Raw genomic sequence first — 14,231 nt, forward strand, 5'->3', positions numbered from 1 at the left:
CCGCGGATATAATTTTCGGTTCGTTAAATTTCTGTCGGCGAACATGCTTCAAGTGGAATATAAATTATTTTCGAGAATAGAAGTCAGTCTTGACCGCGTGGCACCGAAGAAGAATGAATATTTGAACGAGGTACAAGCGCGTCCCAGTTTTCTGTATTCCGTTTGTTAGCTCGGCTAAGAGTTATTCCTTTGGGCTTATTGCTACCCATTGCCACACCTCCCAGTACCCGCATAATTATGAGGGAAAACAAAAAGACTAGAATGCTTTTCTTTGAAAAACATCCGCTCGATACCTCCACTTCTAATGCTATCAATTCTCGCACTAATGTTGGGTCGTTCTCGTTCTGCTACGGAGATAAAATGTAGAAGATTTATTTAACAGTATTTTATTATTCGTTGCACTTTGCTCGATATTGAAAAATTTCTCATTTACTTTATTAATTAGTGCAAATAGTAATTTTCTGTGAATAACTCATTAATAAAGTTTCTGAATTATATTATATCAAAAATTGAAAATTGGGAATAAGAAATAAAATGATAGAAAATGCTTATGAATATCATGTTTTTCTCAGCTTATTTATAATTTTTTATTTTATATACTTCAAGATAGAGAATCAAACTCTGGTTGTATAATTGAAAAAATAATGTGACAAGTTTATCTTTATTGATATTTGTACGATTATGATGTAATTGTCGAATAACATCACAGAAGAAAATTGGAATTGGATGTAGGATACGATGCGGATAGTTTGCATAAGCAAATGTTGCGTCTCGAAAGAGCCGTTTTCATAGCGTGTCTCGGGGCTGTAGTAGCTATAGAAATGACTACGATCAAAAAGTTGGAAGAGAGAATTTTCAATGGAGCGCACAGGTGTGAGATTCGAGTGCTTTCTTCTCCTTTTACTCCGAGCTGGCGATGAGAACTTTTTCAACTTTATTCACGCGCAATTCCCTGTCCTCTACGTACTCGGCTATGCTAAACAATTATTCGACGAACAAACACGTTATATCCATTTCGTACAAGAAAGTTGGGTGAACATTGGCAAAATTAATTTCTAAAGAACAAGAACACTATTTTCAGATTTCAAATTATTTTCACTCTAACAGTTGATACATAAGAATTTTCTTGGTAGACAAATTTAATTAATTGTCTAATTTAGAACTTTTTGGTTAGTAATTTTTAATTTGTGTAATTTTGCAATAAATGGTCCTCATTTTTGTAATATCGATTTAAAAAAAAATTGATCATCTATTCGTAACGAATTCCGCTTGAACTGGAATCCATTTGGAAGGAATAGAGGGGTTGTCGGTGGCGAAAGAAGCAGCTTGAAAAAAGATGCGACAGCCATGACAAGGTCTCTGCGAAAGAGACTCCGTAATGTTTCGCAATTTCTCAGAGCTGTTCCTTTATGAAACTCGTTTATGCAGCCGGCAAGGATCCCCCTACTCCTGTACGTGACGTCGCGTATGAAAATTTAACAGGGCTCGCGAAAGAATGGAATTAAATAGTTAGCGAGTTTCTTTACGAGCCATGCCGGAAGTAACGGTTCGCTGGTTATTTACTTTCTCATCCGGCTCGGTATAGCTACGGCAAAAGCGTTCCCGGTTCAGGCTAATGAAAAATTCTTTGCTCAAAGTAACGATGACTGTTTACCCTCCAACGAACGACCACGGAAAGTATTAATTTCTGACAAGAGATTTAAAAAGTGGATTGATCGACTTGGAAGAGAAAGAAAAATGGTCGAGACTTGAAACTTTTGTTTCACTAGAAATTTCATAATTTAATTTTCATAGCAATTTAAAATTTTCTGTACTTAATTTTAAATTTTAATTATAAATTCCACAACTGGTCTTCTCTTATCGACCAATTCAAAAAAAGAAGGTAGACCTACGTTAAAAAATTGAAATCTTCTAAACTCTATTAAATATAAATTCCTTAAAAATTACAATTAAGCAAGAATTGTTTTTCATCCTTGTAAGCTCTTGATCGTATGCAAAATTTAGGTTGCCCTTTGATCGTTCTTCGAATCCTTATCCAGGCTCTTTAGTCTTCTGATAAGAAGGAAATGATCGTCTCGGGTCTTTAATAAAAGTTTTACGAGCAGGAGCGTGGCTTCAAAGACCTCTTCAAAGCAGCCAAACTTTCGTTGGATTAATAATGTTACCTCGAATAATTCAAAGGAGCATATTTGTATGCTCGAACAGGATACATCTGCTTTGCTATCCATTGATAAGATATTGAATTGCACATCGATTGAGGATGTTGCTGGGGTATTGTAACGATATTAGGTTCCTGAGTGTATCAAGCTTGAACAGGACCGCTGAGGAATGGGCAGAGAATTATTATAGAGAACTATAATGAGGAAATTAATAGGAACTGAAAGGATAATTCAATTAACTCTCAAATAGCGGATCAATAATTTCAATTTAATTTTGTAATATATTTTTCTGATACATAAAAATCTTTCACTGTAAAATTTAACACGTTGAATACCTATGAAAATAATAGAAGAACATTATTTTAAATAATATTGCTATTGTACAAATAATATAAAACAACAAATAGAAAGCTTGAAACTTGAAATTTGAAAATTAAGTATTCCTATTCTTAGTAATTTGAGTTTCAACAAGTCCCACAACAATTGCCCATTTTCACTGTGGCAGTCGACGTGTTAACCATCTAATTATATTTCACACATTCTTATTATATATTTCATAATTTTAAGTCACGGTTGATACCTCTTTCTCTTTCTATCTCAAAATCACAAGCTTTAATTTGGCGAAGCATATTCTTCGTGTATAAACACGTAATTGGCACACGGTAATCAAGATTTTGTTAATATACATATGCATATAACTGTATCGTACTGAGACAACTCGTTTATCGTACCATTGGACGAGATTCACGAACAAAAATATGAAAACGGTACCAGCAGTGGACTGTTAAAATTGTCACGATCATTAAAACGATGCACGTAGTTTCGTACGAAATACCGTAAAAAATATATGTCCGTATATTTTTATTTGTTCCTGCTTCGGTTGAAATTGGACGATATTTCTGTCAACGTCAGGACTTTGACATTTTCTGACACACACACACATACGCGCGCGCGCGAAACAGTTTCATTATTGATTGTTTAATATTGAACACGGAAACAATTATTTTTGTATTATTTAGTGAATTTATATTTTACACATGTTTCCCTCCATGTTTTGAATTAATATTATTAATTTTAACCGATAGTGTTTTAATTATTCATATTTTGATGTGTCCTGGTACTCTGTAGATTAACGTTGATTATTCGTATCAATGTTTTATTTGAACGCGAATAATTTTAATTTGCGATAAAATACGTAGTAATGAACCTCCAAGAAATGAACGTAATATATAAGGTGTTGTAATCTCTGCTTGCGCGGTGAGCAAGTGAAACAGGATCGTATACGGTCAGACGTAACGCTCAAGTGATTATAACAAGAATTATATCTCTCGACACAATCATAAAGACGTAGTGCGTTCAAAATTAATTTAAACACGTGCGGTCTAAATTACTGTTTTGAAGTGTATAAAATTACCAGCCTGTGCGATTCAGCAAAGTTTAATCCTCCTTTCTGTTAATATATTTTAACCCTTTGCACTTTAACGATGAATCTCACTCACTACTCATCAGAAATATATATTCTCCCCCATGAGAGGGTTAAAACTTTGAATTTCAAATTTATATAATAATAGTATAAAATTCTTCATAAATCCTGAATTTTATCTCGACCTCGATAAAATTACCTTAAATATAAGTCCTCGCTTCTCGTATTTGACCCATAATTTATGACACACCCGTGACTCGGCGTGATAAGCCAAAGGATTAAGAATCAAGGTATCCAATAAAGTCTCGAGAGCTTATTCGCATTAAGAAGCATCCCGTTCGAATTTGAACGACCTAAAAATTCATCAAAAGATACTCGACTCGTGTATGTGTATTAAATTTATTCACCGACTTTACATGTTCCCAGAGTAGATGACGATATCGCATCGAATTGGTAGAGGCTCTCGAGTGTATTAAATATGATCCGTAAATACGAGTATCGAGCCCGTGCGAAGTTCGAAATTATTGTCAAGAATTTGAGGGAACGACATGCATTATCACGTTTAACGAGCCTGAAATATTATGACTGTGCATTAACGTCGACAATTTTGTGTCTGGTATCAATTAGCCGGAAATTACTAGGATTATCTCCCAGGTTATTGATACGGTTAATTATTTGTAAGGTATCCTAGCTGCATGTAATCTGAGACATAGTTTGAAGGAGGATTTGGAAGATTTTAATAAAGATAATATTATATTCGTGAGTTTGACATTCTCATAGAATTTATTAGATTTCGGATAATTAAGATGGTTCGTTATTAATTATATGAAATTTATTAAATTTCGGGTAATTAAGCTGGTTCATTATTAATTATATGAAATTCCAATTTTATTATTTAACCAGCCAGAATAAATAAAAAATTATATGAAAGGATTACGTTAAACTGATTAATTATTTTCCATCGAAAATGGATAGAAGTTCGTATAACACAAATTTATTGGAAAATTTCAAAAATAAAACAAATCAATTCAATTGATTTCTGGTCTGTGTAACTCCGCGTATACTTCATTGCAAACATAGCAGTAGATATTTATTGATGACTTTTTTCCACGAAATCACGTTAGAGAATATATTAAAAAGGTGTATCGAGTTTCGATATGTTTGAACAACTGTAACAATACAGATATATTTGTCAAGTTTTAATGCATAACAAACAGGTATTTCTATAGAAATTTAATTAAATTTCATTGGATTTTCCTGGCAACGAAACAAGATATCTTTTTTATTCCTTTAATATTGCATTGAATTAATTCAACAAGAAAAAAAATATAGTTTAAATTCTTAACAGTTTATGATAGACTACTAAAAATAATATTTTCACGTCAATCACCGAATTAATGAACCTTATGTTCATTATATGTAATATGTTATACATATTTATATTTATATTATGTTAATCACTATTCATTTATGTTATTATGTACCACCAACATTGTAGGCCTTTTCAGGCTAAGTCGCTAATGACCCTCGCTGTCGATGCGACTTTAATTAAAATAAATAAATAAATAATAATTATGTAAAATACCATTTAAATGAAGCTTAAAATTTCTTGAATAATATGGAATGTGATTCTGATATGTGCTCCAACAATTCCCATTGAATACGCCAGTTTTTCCCACGAGATTTCCATTGGAGGCAAACTCGACGTTGAAACGAGATTAATCAGTTAGCTGTTAACCTATCAGAGCGCCTAGCTGCGTGAATTGTCATCGAGATGTTCGTGTAGAACGCAAGCGATGCAAAGTTCACGTGTTAGGAAGTTCATTGTTTGTCGAATTCAGTCCGGAAGTTTCGGACCGGGAAGTTATAGACGGTGGTTCTCGTTCCCTTCGTGGCTTAAGACGTCGTCGAATTATCCTTCTACTCTTCGTTGACGTAATCTAATGTGCACGAAGTTTCGAGACGAGGCGTGTGCCACGTACACGTCCGCGTAATAAATTCACGCACAAGTGCCACGATACGGTTACGGTTATTTTTATTGTTCAGCTACGTTCTAGCTTTCGGTGGCGGCGGGTCAAAAGCGACGCCATAGTCGTTGCGGCTTTATCGCGAGAAATGTTGCCACGTGAAACGAGGGGACGGGACACTATGATTCTTATTTTGTAGCCTAATAAATACCTTGGGAAATAATCCTGGCAATTTTCATTTTTATTCCGCAATACGGGGTGCGATAAATTTCCTTTTAGCATTGAGAAAATGTAAATTTTCTTTTTTATATTGTGCTGAATTTTGTAAACAAAATAGATTGTTTTCTTTTCTTCTTGTAGTCCTCTTCTACGAAAATCTATGAAAGGGGTAAAATTGTTATAGTAGCAAAAATATATTACTATTTACCTAACAAGTCCTTTCAGAATTTCAGTAGTATAAGTCAATGTATAATCAGACCTTCTCCACCAGAACCATTTTAATAACTGCAGTTATTATGACTTCTCTTTTTTTAATTTTTAATTTTTTTAATGAAAAAAATATCTACTTAATTTATAGGGCTATTAGTCTGCAGAAGACAAGAAAATAAGCTTCTATCTAGAATTTCAGTAGTATAAGTCGACATATAGTCAGAAATTCTCTAGCAGAGTCGAGTAATAATTTACTCTCAATTTATTCTCTTTGCTACTTTTACTACGATCATTTTCCAGGAGTTTGTTACCGTACCTTTTTATAATCTTCTTAAATTTGATTAAAGTATGAAACGCAACAAGGAGAATTCAATCATACCCTTTGAGAATCCAATTTGAAAGGCTCCTGGATGAAACGCAGAGAGAGTATAAAGTAACGATATCTCGGATTAATCGTTCCCAGGCCTATTAGCGAAATTAAAATGAAAGGCTGTCTGTGTGAAAAGTTTCGAGTAGAGGGAGTTTTAATTGTACTTCAAAAATTCGCTTCTACTCGTTCTTTACCTTTTTTTTGTCTCGTTCAGAAGCTCGAAACAAATCATTGAAAAATCCTTGTAGACATGATAATAGTATGAAAAATTATTAGTGGATTAATATGCAATTGATAATTAGTGGTATTTGCTGTAGTGATTTTATTTTCAAACTTTCAATTTTCCACTTTATATTATTCCAAACTATGCCTAATTTTATTCAAATCATTCAGTCTGAATCAACATTGACTCAGCGTTCATCGTTAACCGCAGTGATCGTCACTGACGAAGTCGTTGGCAAGCAGCGTGTTAACACAAATCGGTTTAACTTCCGGTTTAACACGATACATAGCAGAACTCGTCAACTGATCGTCCATGGAGATAAACGTATCTCGGTTTACGCTGTCAGAAACGGGGTGTCCATTATCGATGTTTGATCTTGTATCACGTATCGTTAACCCCGAAGACGATAAAGGGTGGTAATCGTGTGCCGTGAGCTGAGGCGACGCGGCAAAAAGCCCTGTCGCCAACAGGGATTACCAGGGCCGCAAAATGAGCAATTGGAAAATGTCAGCAAGTAATCCAGTAGCCCTTTACAGGCGCCAAGTACTTGACAGAAACAGAAAATGTCCTAGAGCTTATATTCAACAACTCCCAGATGTGTATCATCATTATAAAAATTAGGAATTTTTCATAACATAAAGTTTCATTTATTATTCCAAACAGAGCATTTACACTTTTAACAAAGATTTCTCACGTAAAAGCCTGTAAACAAAATTTAATCATTCATAGCCAGGCAAATCTGTATCAAAAGAACATTGTTAGAATTCCAGGTGATTCCTCATTTTCACACGAAAGCGGCATACTCCGGTTTTAATTTCTTCAGACAGAGGCCGGCTCTGGAATTTAATAATTCTAGACTTTAGCGACGCGTGTGATTCACGAGCGTTCGTTAGACAAGACCTTTTAGACAAAGAAGCCAACGGCATAGAGAATATTGATAAAAAAAATAGAGATAGGATTAATTTTTACATCGAACCCTTTTATCAAAGCCCTAGAACTCGTCTAGACGTTATTACGTCGGCGTCGCTTATCCAGCCATATGCTGGAACCCAGCCTCGTCCACAATTTCTCTTCTTTTCTTATTCTGTTTCTCCGGCACGTGTTCAAGAAAAATATTGCTTCAATCTCTGGCCAGGGTTCTGCAGCTTTTCGAATTCAATAGCGATTTGAATTGTTGCCGCGTTTCTCCTTGATCCTACTCCTTTTCCGATTCTGAAAGAGGCTTCGTGTGTATTGGTACAAGATAAAGTGTACTCGAACGGAGTTGTTTTATTATGCAGCAGAATGTATCGTGATTGGTTTTCAATATTTTTGTGGATTTCTAAAGAAATTCGCAAAATTTTAACACGTTCACTGCTGTTCCATCGTGTATTAGAAATTCTTTCGTTTATCTAATTAGAAATATTTGTATTAAGTACTTGAAATTTTGGATAATAGAATTAATAAAATATTATAAAAGTAATAGTTCAATTTTGTTATAAATAATAAAATTACTTTGGAAATTATCCTTCTGATTCATTCTGGTTTCGATAGTCTGATCCTGCGTTGACCTATACTACTGAAATCTTAATTATAAGTTGCGATTTACTTCTACTACTAAAACTCTAGGGCTAGATTGGGCAAGCTGTATTAATTTTGACGGTGCACTATTTGTTGCCACTTTCAGTAAAAATTCATAAGATCTTATTTTATTTATTTTTGAACGTTTTTCATACAATATATTAAATTATATTAATTTGCTTTTTCTCTTCACCTTTTTTACATTTTCAGACGATTGATTATAAGATTAATTATTTTTGGTCCTAGTACTTTCCTTTCAAATCTGACGGTGCATATTCACAAATTTGAAAAAAGCAAAAACACAAAGTGGAAAATGAAAAATTGAAAAAATTCAGAAAATCAAAATTACTTTAATACGAATATTACACGCTTCGATGATTAACATTTCCCTAGCTTTCTGTGGATAAGAGGAGGAAAATTATTCGTTGAGGGTAAATATTGACGAGGCTGGAGAATTGGGGTAAGAAAATGTTTGGAGTTAGAAGAAGAGTAACATTCTTCTCGACTCTTTTTGTTCGCTTCGAACGTTTCCACGATATCCGTTTTATTATTCAACGGTGTTGCGCACGGATACCCTGGTGGAAATCTTCCGTTTCCCGGTTGCTGGAGAACGGATATCGACGTTTCCACGTTATTACGTCAATATTGATTATTTAAACAGGCCGAAGCTTGAACTAGGCGCAAGGGGTGCAAGTGCGCGTAATTAAATTCCAGCTTGCTACGTGAGAATGAAAGTTACACGTTATCGGATTGACTTTGATTACTAAATTTTCAGATCGAATTTTTTCTAAAAAGAATAGAGGAATTGCCTCAAAATTGACAGAACTTTTGATGTTAAATTTATTTTATTAATCGGAATTTTATTAGATATGAATTGTCCTGTATAAATTAAACTAATGATTTCTTCTGATTCATATAATTTCTTTTATTTACTTTTTTCTTGAATTTCAACTTTAGATTTTTTCATTTTAAGCTTCAGGATATACCCCTTTAATTAAAATATTAACTGTGTAAATATTATAAAATGGTGTGTCATCTTTTCTATCATTAGATAATTTGTATTCAGAATTTTAATATACTAAACTTTTTCCAAAGAATTATACTTTCACAAACGTACATTTTATTTTATTCTTTATTTTGTAGGGTATAAGTTAATTTACCTTATCTTATCAGTAAGTCGCCCGGAGACTAATAACATCAGACAAGTTAATTTATTCAAATGAAATCGAGATAACAGAAAAGTCGTTATAACTTTCATTAAATATGAAACGAAGTAATCAGACGGTATAATATTTCGACGAAAAATAATTACCTGTTGTAAACAATTAATTACTTAACTTTAATTCTGCTTTGCGACAACACAGCTCGTGTAAAGTGAACTTTTGTCATACTTTCGTGAAACGTACGCGTAAAATCAGCCGAGAGACGTCGTTCCCGCAGGAAGAACAGGTCAGATATATAGGAAGTACATACTTTTCTCAGAATTCTCCGGCTCTAATCTCCTGTTGCACGATACAGAGTGAGGATCTCGGTTCCAGAAGGGAAGAACGAACTTCTTCTCCCTTCGAGTTCCCCAAGGGAGTCGTTTCTGTTCGTTTGTACCCCCCAACCCTCTTGCTTCTTGGTTACCGTCTGTGTAATTCATTTCCTTGGCACCGCTCATGATTCCTACCGGAGATCTTACGGTGTCCCCTTCCGGCACGTTCACTATTTTATCTTTATTTTATACCTTGTTTGCTACCGACGACAGTGTTTGAAAAATCAGCCAACGTTGAATGTTTTATCTCGTTGACATTTCACAGTAAATTTTCAGAATTTTTATATATTTTACAGTTTTTATATTTTATTAATATTTGGTTTCTAATTTAATTTTTTAATCCTAATTTAATTTCTAAATTCCAATCTCTAATTTCTAATATTTGTTTTCTAGAAAAATATATTTTTATATTAAATTCAAGGCACTTATGAACCCTCTAATTGCTTTAGATCCTTTTTAAAAATTTATTCATTTTTATTATAAAATATCAACCAGAATGACAAAATCCCTTAGCTTCGTATATGAATAAACCAAAGGAAAACACGTGACGCGTTTCACCCATATCAGGAGGGATATACGAAGTTTGGTGGTCAATAAAAGGTGACCGAAACGAGTGCTCGTTGAAGGGTAGCGCTATACATGTGGGATAAATATGCAAAGGTTCGTGGTGGGCAAGGCTTCTGAAAAATTAACAAACACAAGCGCAGGGCTACGGTCCCTTCTTAATGGTCGTTGCAATATTCACCGGTAGAACCCTTTTCAGGGTCTCCAGACAGCTCTTGTGATCAGACATTGTCGACGCTTGAAACTTGAAACTGTAAATCTTCAGATAGTGAACCCAAAACAATTGAACGAATCTCATTTTTTAAATAACAAATGTATTTTTAAAATTCATATTGAATCACTTTAAATTTTTGCTATAATGATTATTTGAAATTACTAATGATAATAATTAATCATTTTCAAATATCAGATTTTAAATTTTCAATTTCCTATCTTGCATTATTAGTATAATAAATATTAATGCAATTCAAAGTAATATTTATCTATTTCTTCTTTTATTTATTTCTCTCTATCCAATTTGCATTTCTGATCATCTACAACACTATATCTGGAGTAAAATATTCAAAATCTCTTGAACAACTTTCTTGTATTTCATCCTGATTCAATGTTCCTTCGGATTCGCTGTGTTCTCAGCAACTCCGTCGGATCAGCAAACTTTGAAAACTCGAAAGGAGGTAGGAGAAAAAAAAGAAAAGAATTCTTACGACAGTTTCAACAGCCTGGATGTTGGTTTTCTCAAGGAGACTGGTTTTTATTTCGCGTTGGAAACGGGTATTCTTTTCGCCACGGAGACAGAAGCAATATTTCATAGTCGGCAACGTAAATAGAGGAAAGAAGAAAGAAGAGAGGACGCGTTCCTTAAAGTAACGCGAACGAAATTGAAGGTGCCCTATAACTCATCGCCACCTTTTACATTGCCCGATGCAAAGTGCTTTTAAACGTGGCACACCGATGAAAAATCTCGTATCATCGATGAAAAAGGTCTAGTGTTTCGTGATAGAAACGATCGTGAATCGGAAGAGAAATTCTTGACTGATCTCCCGGGAATGAGAAAGGTTCTGCAACCGATTCCAATCATTCATATCGCGATACCTGCTATATAACTATGATTTATCTTTGTCCCAGGCGATTTACATCGTACAAATTAATAATTTCGACTGAAGAATAATAACGGAAGCTTTCAGGATGATTTAAATAAATCTTTATGAATTTTGAAAATGTTAGAACGTTTGAACATTAGAATGTTAGAAATATTAGAATATTAGAATATTATATTACAATTTCAGAATATTAGAATTTTAGAATATTAGAATATTAGAATCTCAGAATATTAGAATCTCAGAATATTAGAATCTCAGAATATTAGAATCTCAGAATATTAGAATCTCAGAATATTAGAATCTCAGAATATTAGAATCTCAGAATATTAGAATCTCAGAATATTAGAATCTCAGAATATTAGAATCTCAGAATATTAGAATCTCAGAATATTAGAATCTCAGAATATTAGAATCTCAGAATATTAGAATTATAGAATATTAGAAACTTAGAAATTTGGAAATTTGAAGATTAAAACTTTTAAAACGGTATAGTCCATATTTTTGGGTGGTCTTGGTTTCTTCCATTCCCTACCTCAATATTCCTCTGAACATAACAAGAACACAACCCTCTACCCTCTATTTCCACAGAAACTTTTCCGAACAAAACCGAAACGTTATCATCCGAACAAGCTAGGGACAGAAGAAAATTGTGCTGGTTAATGGTGACAAAATCGTAAGAACATCCATAAAACACGGGAAACAGGAGTGACGATAGTGTGTCTACACGGTGGTGGTGTATTTCTTCCTCGTCGATTATCTTCCATCGTATTTCTTGCGTCCGGATGTCGTCGCCACGAGTTTGACCGTAAAGGTCGAAACAACCGTGGGAAAATATTATGGATCATTCGTTTCATCGAGCATCGTAAAACTAGGTGAAAAAAGGTGTCGTGAATCTCGTGGCTAAGATCTGTCAGAAGGGACGGACAAAATTAGAGGGAAAAGGTGGAAATTGCTTGAGGGGTTAAGGGTGAAGGATGAAGGCAGTGGATTCTGGTATAAATTGAAAATTCTTTTATTTACGGTCGACGTTGAATTCATAGGCAAAGATGAAACGTTAACACGGTAGACAGGATTTAATATACTACGACAAACAATTTGAATTCTGTGGATTCTCAGAAGTATATTAAATTTTTCATTTCTCTTTCGTTCAAACAACTAGCTGTTTTCATAACCGCTTACTCATAGTGATTAATTAGGTGATTATGGCTGGCCATAGCACATAGCGAGCGAATTTTTCAAGCTCTCATAAGCGCCAAGAGCAATGGTAATAATGAAAGAATTACGAAGGTCGTAAGAAACAACAGCGAACCTTCTTTATACTTCACTCCCTAAATACGTTTGAAGTACGCTCTTCTTTAATCATCCCCTGACAAGCTGAACCCTTTGGTGATATCGTGATAAAATGATAAACACGCTTTTGAAATTAAAAATTGTTGAAAATTCTGTAGATTTTGATTGATCAGTTGATCGAACTTTGGACATTTCAAAATCAGTCATTGTTTGTTGCAATCCACAACCCATCATTTTATATTCAGAATATTAACAAAGGGTTTGTGTAATCATTTTTAATAAGCTTTAAGCTTGAAATTTATATACCATAACCAATATTTTGAAATACTTTTATGTCATGAAATAATTTTATAATTTCTACATTTCAAAACTCACCATTCAATTCACACATTACAATTTAATACTTCGATTGAATGGTTTGATAATTTTGTAAAGGATATTATCTAACGTCCATCATTAACTCGTCCATTAAGCAAACGTCTCAACGTTTCTCGTCAATTCATTTTGACCCGGTTGGTGCAGCATCACGTTGTTGCTCGAAAGGAATCTCAAAATCGATACGCGACCTCTCGCCAGCGTATTCAGGCTACCGTGAATCGTGATACAAGCTCGAAACACCCCTCGCCGTTGCAGATCCGTGTTGCTCCACGAAGGCTCGGAAGTAATGAGAAAAATGCAGCAGACACCATCTCCGACCCCTGGACATCGCGCGGGCGATTCGCGTCTAACGAGAGAAAGGACATTGTTCTTTTCTTCCCGCCTTGAAACTGCGCCGCCGATGTTCCTAGCATTATTTCTCGTTGTTTTCTATGCAAATCTTCGTGTGAGGGGGATTCTGAGGGATCGTGAACGTCAAGGATGAAGTGACAGGAGATTTAGTTGTCATTTTGAAATTTACAGGTGTTAGAATTCATAGATAGAAAGTGTATCGTCCATATTATAAAAAATTCTTTTAATAAATAATAGAAAATAATAGACGAGATTTGCTAAAATTAGAAATGTTATCTAACAAAATTTTCAACGTCCTCATCATAGTAACAAACTCATCCATTTTATAAAAAATCTTAATTACCTAATTAAAAATCCTCATGTAATAGAAAATGGAAAATAATAGACAAGATTTGCTAGAAATAGAAATGCCATTTGACAAAATTTTTAACGTCTTCATCGCGGTACTAAACGCATCAAGAGTTAATAAATAATTATATAACCGACACGATTGAGGAATTCTAATGATCCCAAGTGTCCATTAGAATGTTTTGCTAACAATGAGTGTCATTAGTATAATGGATGGGCAAACTGATGACGTTTCATAACGGAACACTAGGTATCTCCGCGGAGCCCTGATAGGGGAACGAGGTGGTCGTTGTTGAATCGTCGAGGACTTTTCTAAAGAAAGAAGAACGGCTATGTGGTTATCGGGTGAGCTGGAATCTGTTGCTTCCTCCTTCTTCGTGTATATCTTGGTGTGCATTAAACTTTACCGGATTCTCTTCGCTGGAATGATAAGTTTAAGATAAGAGCGTGAACTTGGAATCAACGGGGATAGAAAAGGAGATTCGTTGGCTGGAAATTGGATCGACTTTCCAAACTTGCCGACCTATGTTTG

At 34.3% G+C, this 14,231-nt stretch overlaps 1 protein-coding gene and 1 long non-coding RNA gene across 3 annotated transcripts in view; one reads left to right on the plus strand and one right to left on the minus strand.

The window, feature by feature from the left end:
* Positions 1-14,231, plus strand: part of LOC117609298 (dipeptidase 1) — an 88,806-nt gene that overhangs the window by 29,461 nt on the left and 45,114 nt on the right. The window lies entirely within an intron of this gene.
* Positions 3,586-5,304, minus strand: LOC117609340 (uncharacterized). The gene is made up of 3 exons (XR_004582574.2): positions 5,168-5,304; positions 3,994-4,153; positions 3,586-3,935 (listed from the first exon to the last, which is right to left on the minus strand). It is a non-coding gene; the product is annotated as an uncharacterized LOC117609340 (long non-coding RNA).

Source organism: Osmia lignaria, chromosome 9 (assembly GCF_051020975.1).
Source record: "Osmia lignaria lignaria isolate PbOS001 chromosome 9, iyOsmLign1, whole genome shotgun sequence".
Taxonomy (NCBI): Eukaryota; Metazoa; Arthropoda; class Insecta; order Hymenoptera; family Megachilidae; genus Osmia; species Osmia lignaria.